Genomic DNA, 10,909 nt, shown 5'->3' on the forward strand with positions numbered 1-10,909 from the left:
TGTTTATATCCTACAAAGAATCAGGAGCAGGTAGCTGTCAGGTAGAGTTCAGGTCAGTGGTTCCATCCTGCCATCTGTAGGTTGCACTCCCAATACCAGCTGTGTGTACAAAGCTTTGGAAGTGCTATCAGGCTCTGTCCCACATTTGAACCACACTAAGGCCGGTATGGCGCTTGGGTGCTCGTCTATCCTGCAGTTCTTTCCTCAAGGTCTGTATGTGCTTTTAGGGTGAAATTCATATCTACGTAGCTCAGGAATGAGCCCAGGGGTTCACAAGCAATTTATGAGTTCTTTACCCTAAGTGCTTCCCAAGTTCAGTCTCCTCATTCCTTTCTAGTTCCTTGGAGATCCACCTGCTTGTCCCCCAGCCAGAAATTTTATACTACAGTTACCACCCGCCATTGTGCACACATCTGTAGCCAGACGGAGGAAGAACAGAGAAAGGATAAAGGCAATGGGGATTTCCTGTCCCCTATTGGGGGTTTCCTCCATATTTTCCTCCACAGCTCATCCCAGCGGAGAGCAAAGTTGTCTTTCCTTACTGTGTGGCTTTGCCAGGTTCCTGGTGCTGCTCACAGGTTAGGGCATGAGAAAATAAAGAAGAAAAAGACAGATTCCCCTAGTTCTCTGTGAGTACTAGGAGTTCCTTCCCTTTCTCAAGCCAAAACTCAAGGCTTCACCTGCTATGTGCAGGTGCTCCTCCCAGGCACCAATCTGCACCAAGTTTATCTATGGGATACTGGAGAGAAAAACCTATAATTTCCCTATCAGTTCTACGATACTTCAAGTTGTATTCTTCCCAGTCTGCATGTTCTGCATTCCTTTTTGGAATCCTCCATGCATTCTGCCCATACTGATTGTTTTCAGTGTGAGAGACCAGGTGGGTCACGCTCCTACCATCTTACCCAGACCTGAAACTCAATGAAAACCACCTGCTTAATGTTTGTGTTGGGTCTTCACGTAAGAAATGGTTGTTCTGGGGATTTGGGATGTAATTCAGAGGTTACCTAGCATGCATGAGGCCCTGGGTTCAATCTCCAGCACTTTTAAAACAAAGAAATGATAATTCCAAGGAGCAGCTCATTCTGAGGAGCTGTTCATTGCCAACTGTATGCATATACATATATATGTAATATCATAATATAAAGATTATGATTATTGGTCCAAAAAACTGCTCAAATCTTTAATTTTGAAGGAAACAGTATCTCATGCTTTTTCATGCTGTCACTTAATGACCACCTGCTGTGACATCCAAATCTCTTTCATGGCTTGCCTTGGCCATGGCAGACAGTCTTACGTAGATGAGTATTTTGTCCTCAGATGTGAGACAGAGTGCCATGCTTTTGACCAACTTCACAGTTCATCTCAACAGAGTACCTTCTCCCATTATATAGGGTTGGGTAACGTAGACCACCAAGAATAATTCATAGTATTTCACCTTCACTCGTAGTTGCATAGAGTTTGGCTTGCTGCTGCAGGTGGTAAATTCTGTGCTTCATTGTCAGAACTGACGCATCTAAGTATGAGGTTAACTGTTTTGCATGGAGATTTCGGTCCCTTGATATTGATAGGCTGATATGGGGACGAAGGAAATCAAAGCAGAAATTCTCTCACCACTGCACAAGAAAATGTCATGCGTTAACGTCCATATGGCATTTTAGAGAACTGTCACAGTCCATGCAGCGCTGGCCACGAGGAAGGGTTGGGAATAAATGGTCCGCATGGCTTCATGTAGTTATGCAGATAGGCAGAACTTTTAATCGATCTGACACTGGTGAATTTTACACGGCAAATCAATTTCACATATTTTCCAATAAAATACCACACTTAGAACAGTAGAAGGTGCATACTACATTTAGAGGCAGACCTGCATAAAAAATTTCTAGTTTTATTAGGAGACAAAAAGTACATACATTTAAAGCATCCAATGGGATGTATTGATATATGTTTGCATTGTGAAATAATTACCACAATCAAGTTAAAACAAATCCTTCACCTCAACAGTTACCTTTTTTGTATACTTTTGGTGAGAATACTTAAGAACCACTTTTCATTTACAAGAGACAAATGCAGCTTGCTGGCAACATTCATTCAATTTTAAGCTATCAAGAATTACTGCATTCTACTAAAACAGAAAGCTGTAAATATAATCATGTCTTTTGTTTTGGTATACTAGAGCAATGTGAAGATAACAATAAAAGGAAGACACCTGGTGTCAAATTGGAGATAAGGTTAGGACTGGAATCCACAAATTTTCTTGATGTAGTTGCTGCAGCCACGAGCACTTCTGCAAGTGTTTTGGGGCCGATGGGAAATGGATTAAGATCTACTCTCTTAGCAAATGTCAAACATACAATATGAAATTACTACCCATAATCACCATTTTGTACATCAGCTCTTCAGAATCACCTGCATGAAATCTTTAGTCTACTGTTTACAGACCATGAGACATCAGGCAAGTAACAACTTCTCTTCCTCTATTTATTTATCTAGAAAATCAACACACAGAAAGCTCTCCTGGTGACTGTCTTTTGGCAATGTTGGAAGGACTGAATGAGCTGTAACTAGTGAATGGGATATTTGATAGGAATTTTCTTGAAGGGAGGCTCTGTGTCATATGCAGTTCATTATTCTAATACCTAGCAGGTATTTGATAAATATCTCATGAATAAAATAATAAACAAAGTATTATTTGATGAAAGCAACCTGATTTAGAAAATTGATGCCAAAATACCCATACCAAAAGGATAATGTGAAGATTAAATGAGGTAATATGCATACAAAAATAAAGGGCATACAAATGCCCAGGATAAAGCAGGTATTTACAATTATTTTCCCTCTGAATCTTGGAAGATTTTAAGCAGATTTTTGAGTTTGAAGCAACAGGACTCTCAGAACTATACTAATTGAACATCACCTAAATGTTCAGATCACTGGAAATCAACAGACTAGGGCGACAATACCAATGGCCACAATCATGCACTTTATGTCTTCTTGGAGAACTAACCCGTTTATCACTACATAGTGTCCCTCTTGATCATTGGTAATGTTCTTTTTTCTGATGTTTTATTTGTCTGAGATTAACATAGTTATTCCAGCTGTTTTGATTGGTGTGAATAAAGCATCTCTTTCTCCAGCTCTTTACTTTTAATCTGATCATTATGTTTCAATTTCTTGTGGACAACGTATAGTTGGCATATCAGGCAGAGTTTGTCTCCAGGACAAAATACTTGGTGCACATAACCCAAAGGAGAAAGGTTTATTTTGGCTTACAGTTTCAGAGGTTTTAGTCCATGGTCAGCTATCCCCAAGACAGAAGCATTACGGTGGAAGAGTGTGGCAGAAGAAAGCTACTCACCTTATGGTGGCCAGAGTAGATAGAGAAGGAAGAGAGCCAGACAGGAAAGGGGTCGGGGGCCAGATACTGCCTCCACGACCCACCCAGAAATATGCTTTACTCATCTCCTAGACAGCTCTCAAATCATTCAAGTTGACAATCAAGATTAATCATCACAGTTGGGTTAAGTCATTTCTGACCTCTTTTAACTGGTATGTCTAAACCAATCAGACTTAGTAATTATTAATACCGTTAAACAACTGCCACCTATGCAACCATTTTTCATTCGTTGCAAATGCCCTCCTTCCACTATCCACCTCTTTTTCTGCCTCCTTCATGTACTTAAAACAAATGTAGAATCCTGGATCCTGGGTCTGGATGTCTTTCAAACAGAAATAAAAGTTGAGGAAGTACTATTGAAGAGAAATTTGAGAAAAATATCACCTCATATCTCTTCTATCAACACACTAGTTATTAGTAGTTTTTCTTTTCTTTTTTTTTGTTAAAAAGTATTTCAATGATCATATATATTTATCAAAGTATGATGGCTTTAGGAAAGGAGGGATCCACACAGAGGGCTGAGAAGGGACAACTCAGGAAGGGGAGGCTAGGATAAGAAGTATAAAAAGAAACTGGGATCAAACAAATGCTCATCAAAGGATGGCATTTTTTTCACTAAAGTTTCCCACCTTCAAGGAGGCAGTGATGATACAGATGGGTTCCGAGACCCCATCTCTTCTCTTGTATCTCTCCCCCACTTCCCACCACCATGTATTTTAATGCCTCGTGGCTCTCCTTCCCACACGTCTCTTGGACCCATGCTAACTTGCATCCCGACGTTGATGGGTATCAGCCCATATGTCTCTTGCCCTGGTGCCTGATCTCAGAAGCCAGTGCCACTGATGTTAATGGCTTGCAGATCTGCCACCTGCATGACCTTGATGCCACTGTTGGCAGGACGAGCAATACCCTCTGGACAGATGGCCTCCATGGCTACCATACTGGTGGTAATAAGGGCCGAAGGGGTAGCAGTGCCACTGCCTTCTGAACCTGCCCCACTGCCCAGGGGCAAAATGCCCACACTCAGGGCTACACCGGGGTCTCCCTTCCTATTCTGGTGATGTCTCGACAGGTGATCACTCCTCATGAAGCACTTAGGACACTCAGGACAGGTAAACTTCTCACGTGTGTGTGTGTGCACTTCTGTCTCTGTAGCTCATCTGAACATGTGAACCGCTTCCCACAGTATGACCAGGTACACACGAATGGCCTCTCCCCTGTATGCCAATACAAATGTGCCTGTAGAGTCTGCCAACTGACCTGTCCATTGGGCCCCACTGTTGGCATCTGGATGATGATGGGGCCAGAGTTAGGAACAGCCTGAAGCTGGAGGTTCTGGAGGGTTTCCTGGGAGATAGCTTGAGTTGTAAATCTCTGTCCTGGCATTGGTGCTGTTGGGAGGGCCTGCACAGCCTGTCCGCCTTGAACTAGCTGAAGCTGAAAAAGAATTTGTTGTTAGTGCATCTGCTGGTTTTGCTCTCCCCGCTTTTGCTGACTTGCTTGCAGTGAGCCTCCGGATGTCTGGTTCTGCTGGACGTTCAGAGCATCAGCCCCCTGCAGTGCCCTGGCTTTCTGGGGTGTTTGGCCTGAGAGTTGGTCCCCGCTGATCCGCTGGTGGTAAACTTCATAATCTCCATGTTGCTGGAAGTAGTAGTTGTTGAGTAGCTATTGGCATTGATGAAGAAGGAGCTGGAACTAGCTTGGGATGATACCAAGCTGGCAGAACTGGCAGTCCCTGAAGTGACAGGCTGTGAGCCACTCTCCTGGGACCCAGAGCTGCTAATCACGACTGCCTGAGAGCTGGGAGTCAAGGTAGCTGCAGAAACACTGTTGACAGGAAGCAAGGTGATGTTCCCACCTTGGGGCCACTGGTACACTGGGCACGTATGGAGTCTGTCCTGAGAGCACATTGTTAGGCAGGCCTTGAAGGGGGCCAGCCTGCGGAAGTAGGTCTGGCAGAGCGGCAGTGATGTTGCCGCCACTTCCTCGATTTGTGATGATCTGTTGGTTTGCACCTGGTGTGATCTGTATTTGACCAGAACTATCCTGCTGCACTTGGGCTCCAGTGGCGGCAAACTGCAGCTGCTGCCCATCAAATCTGGAACTGTGGGATTACTTGATACTGAATGTTAGGCACCACTCTGGACAGTCCTGTCAGAGCCTGCTGGTTCTGTAAGTTGGGGGTGGCACCCAGAGACTGCGCGATTCTTGGAAGACTCACTGCCATTACTGCCGTTGGTGCTGTTGCCACTCTGTTCCTTTGAGGTAGGCGTGGCCCCAGAGGAGGAAGAGATGATTTGCCAGCCATTGGCACCCTGTGAAAGCTGTGTAGCTGTAAGGTCAAGCTCACCTGCGCCCCCTGGACTGGCTTGGGCCCTGGGAGTTGTTGCTGTTCGCGTGGGGTGACTCAATTCTGCTGCAGGTCGCTGCCAGCAGAGCCAAAGGGATGGCTGGGATTCCTGCCCTCCTCCTGCTCCTCCGCTCTGCTGGTACTGCCTATGCTGCTGCTTCGGGTCTGAGCAAAGGCACCACCGCCATTACCACTGCCCCCTTTACTGCCACCAACTCCTCCCTCAATCTTCACCACTGGGGTCATTTCATCCACGGAGTGATCTGGATCTCCGCCCAAGGATCTCGGTGGGGACCTCCAAAATGATACAGGAAAATAAAAACTCCCAACTTGAACCATATCTGGGACGAGCTCGTGTTCTCTAAAACTGAAAAATGAATTTTAGGAATAACGGAGGTTAAGAGCAGAATATATTTATTGAGAGAAAGAAAGCTTCTGTCCAAGAGAGGACAGAAGGGGGGCCACAGTGGGTTGCCCCTATTAGTTTTTATTTTCAAGAGAACACTGCCAGGTATTAGAATTTCATTACGTTGTGACTTTAAATATTTCTCTTTTTATTCCTGGTAGGGCAGAAGCAATGAGTGTTCATCCCTCGAGGGACTAAATTACAGGTACAGATCGTCTTGACTGTTAGGTTTGTGCAATATATAATCGCTTTTATGAACTATATCATAGGCAAACTGCTTTCAGTGTACTACATAAATCTTTTGTCTTAATAATTTGTCTGGAATAAAATGAAAAATGAAAGGAGTTGTGCGCTTTTAATTTCAAACTTACTTTCAATTAAGTTTGTGGGATAAGTGAGCCTACGGTTCATACATTAGTGAACAAAGGAGAGAAGAGCAATGCTTGTTTTTTTGTAGAACTCCTTGGGTTTGAAGGTAATGTTTGGTGAGACTTCCTTAAGCACAGAATTTCATTTCCAGACATTGCCCTGTAGATGGCGCCATTGTCACTGTCAAGACGCTGGCTTCAACCTGGGTTGAAACAAACTTCACTACACCACTCAATCAGACAGGGATCAGGAAAATCGGACTGTTCCGACCTCTTTGCAGATACCCCTTTCAGACTGCCTAAGGTTAGGGAACTTTCTCATCCCGTCTCCTTTCCGTCCACTGACGCCTGTGCTGCCAATGTTCAGAGGTCCCTTCTGGCTGGCTACTGTAAGGTGGGGTTCTCTGGAGCCCTAGCCTCTCTCAACATCTCCCGTCTGCCTGCGGTCCTGCTCTTATGAAGAGCAGGAAGAGAGAGCATAGACGTTTCCCAAGACACTGTTCTTGACTCGTGCACACTGTCCTATCAACCTCATCCCTTTCTTTGTCACGTCCATGTAAATGATTCCAAGTCTGCTGCTCCAAAGTGCCCCGTTTTCTCTCCTGACATCTACACATCTGTTTAAATCCTTTACAGAGATTCCAGCATCACCACCCAGAAGGAATCCCGGAAATCAACACGGGCCACTGCTCCAGCCCTAGAGGGGCACGACCTGAATGCAGCACACACACGGCGAGGACCATAGCTCAATAAATTTAAGAGAAGCATCAAGCTTGAGCCACAAAGTTTCTGGAGAAGATGGGAGAGACTACAGTGCCCTGGAATGTGGGATTAAGTTCCACATTATAGCTCCTGAATTTCAAAAGGGTGGGTGATGTCTGGATTAGAAGTTTATTTCTGGAGAAATAATCATCTCCATTGCTGTTCCTTTATTTGTTCCTGAACCCTGAGGGTTTGCAGGGATACAAAATGTGCAGTTCCAGAGATTACCTAAAGGGGGCCCATGACCCTTTCAGACATTTCTGACCTCTCTGTACACACAATTCCTAAGTTCTTAGCACCGACTTTCCTGTTTTGTGATTTCTACATGTGTGTTGTTGAGAGTTTATCTGGGCATTTCACACCCCTTAAACATCTTCCACCTAACTGAAATGTCAGGCTCTCATCTGGGTCCTCAGTCCTGTCCCTGCTGCCTCCGTTCCATCAGGACCCTGGATCTGTGACCCTGCTCACCTCTTGCCTGGATTATTATTCTACCACACAGCCTGCCATTTGTTTTCTCTACCTGGAACTTTTTTCCTACCATCCATCTCATACCCAGCTATCATATTCATCTTCCTGCCATGAGGCTTACAGTAGTCTGTCCCACGCTCTCAAGATCCTCACTGCCTCAAGTAAGGATCTCTGCATTTGCTATTCAAAGCCCCAAACTCTTTGGCCTTGTGGTGGATCCACAACTGGTGGTCAACTATTAACACCCAGCTGAACTGAACCATGTGGTGCTGGGTGTGGGAGGCCCACCTGAGGATCACTGCCAGCTGAACTGGAGAAGAGGAGAAGATGTAGGAAGGCGTTTGGAAGCGGTTAGGGAGCTGCTGGTTCTCTTGGGCTATTCTGCTGGAGGACCTTGTCATGCTGGCTTTCCTGATGAACTCGGCTGTTCTCACTGGAGGAGAAGCTCAGGACCTTGTTGTCACTGAGGTTGGCTACGGTTCACTTTAGAGGAGCTCTGGTCCCTACTCCGAGCATCGCTTCCTGGCTCCAGAGAGAAGATGGTGCACTGCCTCAGTCTCCTGGAGAAGCTTGTCGTATTGGCTTTCCTGTTGGCCTTACTCATCCTTGGAAGAGCTCTGGACCTCACTGTAGCTGAGGATGGCTGTGGTACTTTTCAGGGGAGCTCTGGTTCTTACTTTTGAGTGTTGCTTCCTGGCTCCAGTGCAGATCCCTGAGCCTGCTAGCACAGCTCCTTCATCCCACTGGCACAGACTTCCTAGCTTCTACCACTGACCTTTGGGCCTTCCCAACACAGATCCATGAAACAGGCCTGTATGAGCCTTTGTTATGGGCTCATGGCCTCCAGTTGGACTTGTGGGGGGTCATTATGATGGGCTCTAGGTCTTCACCTGGACTCATGTAGGACATTACAGTGGGATCCAGGCCCTCAGCTGGATTCTTTGGTCTTTAGTGTGTGGACAGATTTCCTGCACTCTCTTGTATATGAGTCTTTGGGTGACTATTATAAAATAATCTTATAATTAAATGTCCTGTATGGTATTGTTCCCTTTGCAAAACCCCAAACTACATCAGGCCTCATTTCTTTGATTTTTTGATGTTTTCTGGTACTGGGAATCGAACTCACAACCTTGCACTTGCCAGGCAGGCGCTGTGCCACTGAGCTAAATCCCCAGCCCCTCAGGCCTCATTTCTGTTCTTGCTTCATTCCCCTAGCTGCAGGCAAACTGGACTCATTACCCTTGGCAGTAGGGACCTGCTCTTCCCCTAAGCCGAGCTACTCTCTATCACATTCTGCCCGATTGTCCTACTCCTAGGTAGAGTGCCCGATTCCTCCCGCTCTGCCACCTCCAGGCTTATTTATTCCGGGGTGAGGTCACATGCTTCCCTGCTCTGTGAAGGGCCCCCGCTACCCTGACTTCTGGGCTCCCTCAGCTCCACATCACACCCATCGTGTTCCACTCTGGACTCCAAAGATTTGAATAAGTGTTTTAATCTCTGAAACTGGAAGTCAGAACCTGCAACCGAGTTTTCATATCCCTCATTTAACACATGGGTGCTGAATTAAACAGCATGACTAGGGTAGACCAGGGTAGTTCCCATCAGGAAAGCCAATACGACAAGCTTCTCCAAGAGACAGAGACAGTGCACCATCTTCCCCTCTGGAGCCAGGAAGCGATGCTCAGAGTGAGGACCAGAATCAAAGATAATTCAGAGTGCCTGTGTGCACAAGGAGGAGGGATGTGGACACTTGGACGGGGCTCGCCCCCTACCTCGCTGTCTGCAGTGGGGGGCCAGTCCCCCCAGAGGAAAACTCCAGTGAAAGCCACTCTGCCACTTATGCCTTTCAGAAACCAGACCTCAGAAGGTGGCAAGGACACGGCTCAGCCTTGTTAGGCAACTCCTGCGAGCTCTAGCTCTGGCTTTGGGTGGGTCATTCCCTCCCCCAGGTTGTAGGAAATGACAGGATCCTTAGAAACCAAGTCAGGTTGTCGAGGCTCCACAGAAGCTTGTTATTTAAGCGATTTTCTTAAAGAGAACAGGCTGACATATTTTCACAACTGTGATCATTACATCGCAGGTGTGAGTTAAATTATACTGCGAGTACAGGCAGACTAACGCACACCGTGTCATCCAGGAAGAGCGGAGCCATTGCGGGTAGCTGATGATAACAACATGGTCTCAGGGTTAGAGGCGCTGAATGAAATCCCAGACCCCAGAGCCCAGGACTCCTTCTTCCTAGTCATCCTTGAGGTGCGGCTGTCAGTAACTGCATTTCACCTATCAAACCGACAAGCAAAATCACAACAACTGAAGTGGGGTCTTTACTAACTTTACTTTCTTAAATGACTTGAGTTCTAGAAAAGTCGGTGAAGTGCAATGAATGCACTTCGCACAGGGCAGAGGACCTGGTGCAGAGCCATTCATCTCTCACAATAACTAGGTTTTCAAGTGATCATTGGCTCGCTTGTTGAATCTGGTGGGGAGTTTCGAGCACTGGACTGATAGGAGAGCGAGTGTGCAATGACACTGAAGAATGGACTGCGGTATCTGTAGAAGCCATGGGTCCCTAGAAAGGTTGGTGTGGCATTTGCAGTGCCAGACCTGTCCCACTCTGCTGCCTCTGAGGCAATACTGTATTTGCATCCTGGGGTATATTCAAGGCATGTGCTTTTACAAGGAGCAGTTTTATCCAACTGCTCGCCTGGGTCTGGGCAAAGTGTACAGACTGACTTTACAGGTTTTTTCTTTTATTAATGCATATTAGCACTACATAGTGAATACCTTCTTTGCGGGGAGTTGCTACGTGTATACACCGTATCTTAATCCTCTTTATCTCCCTCCCCTCTTCTCCCTCCACCCCAATATCCCCTTCCCAGCTGTAGAAGGTCTACCTCCCTGTTTCCTATAATCTATCTTTTATTTTGTTCTTTATTTATACTTTTGGTTTTTCACGTAAGAGAAATCATATGATATTTAACCTTCTGTGCCTGCTTTATGTCACTTAGGAAATTCTCTTTTTACTTTTTCGAGGAATCTCCATACTGATTTCCATAGTGGTTGTACTAGTGTACATTCCCACCAACAATGTAGAAGTTTCATTTTCCCCACAGCCTCTCCAGCAATTGTTGTTTCTAAGTTCTTTTTTTTTTTTT

At 45.7% G+C, this 10,909-nt stretch overlaps 1 pseudogene; it reads right to left on the reverse strand.

Moving 5' to 3' along the window:
- Nucleotides 1–4,220: 4,220 nt before the first annotated feature.
- Nucleotides 4,221–9,906, reverse strand: LOC102017150 (annotated as a pseudogene).
- Nucleotides 9,907–10,909: the final 1,003 nt, after the last annotated feature.

Source organism: Chinchilla lanigera, unplaced genomic scaffold (genome assembly GCF_000276665.1).
Source record: "Chinchilla lanigera isolate Chin_1 unplaced genomic scaffold, ChiLan1.0 scaffold00030, whole genome shotgun sequence".
NCBI lineage: Eukaryota > Metazoa > Chordata > Mammalia > Rodentia > Chinchillidae > Chinchilla > Chinchilla lanigera.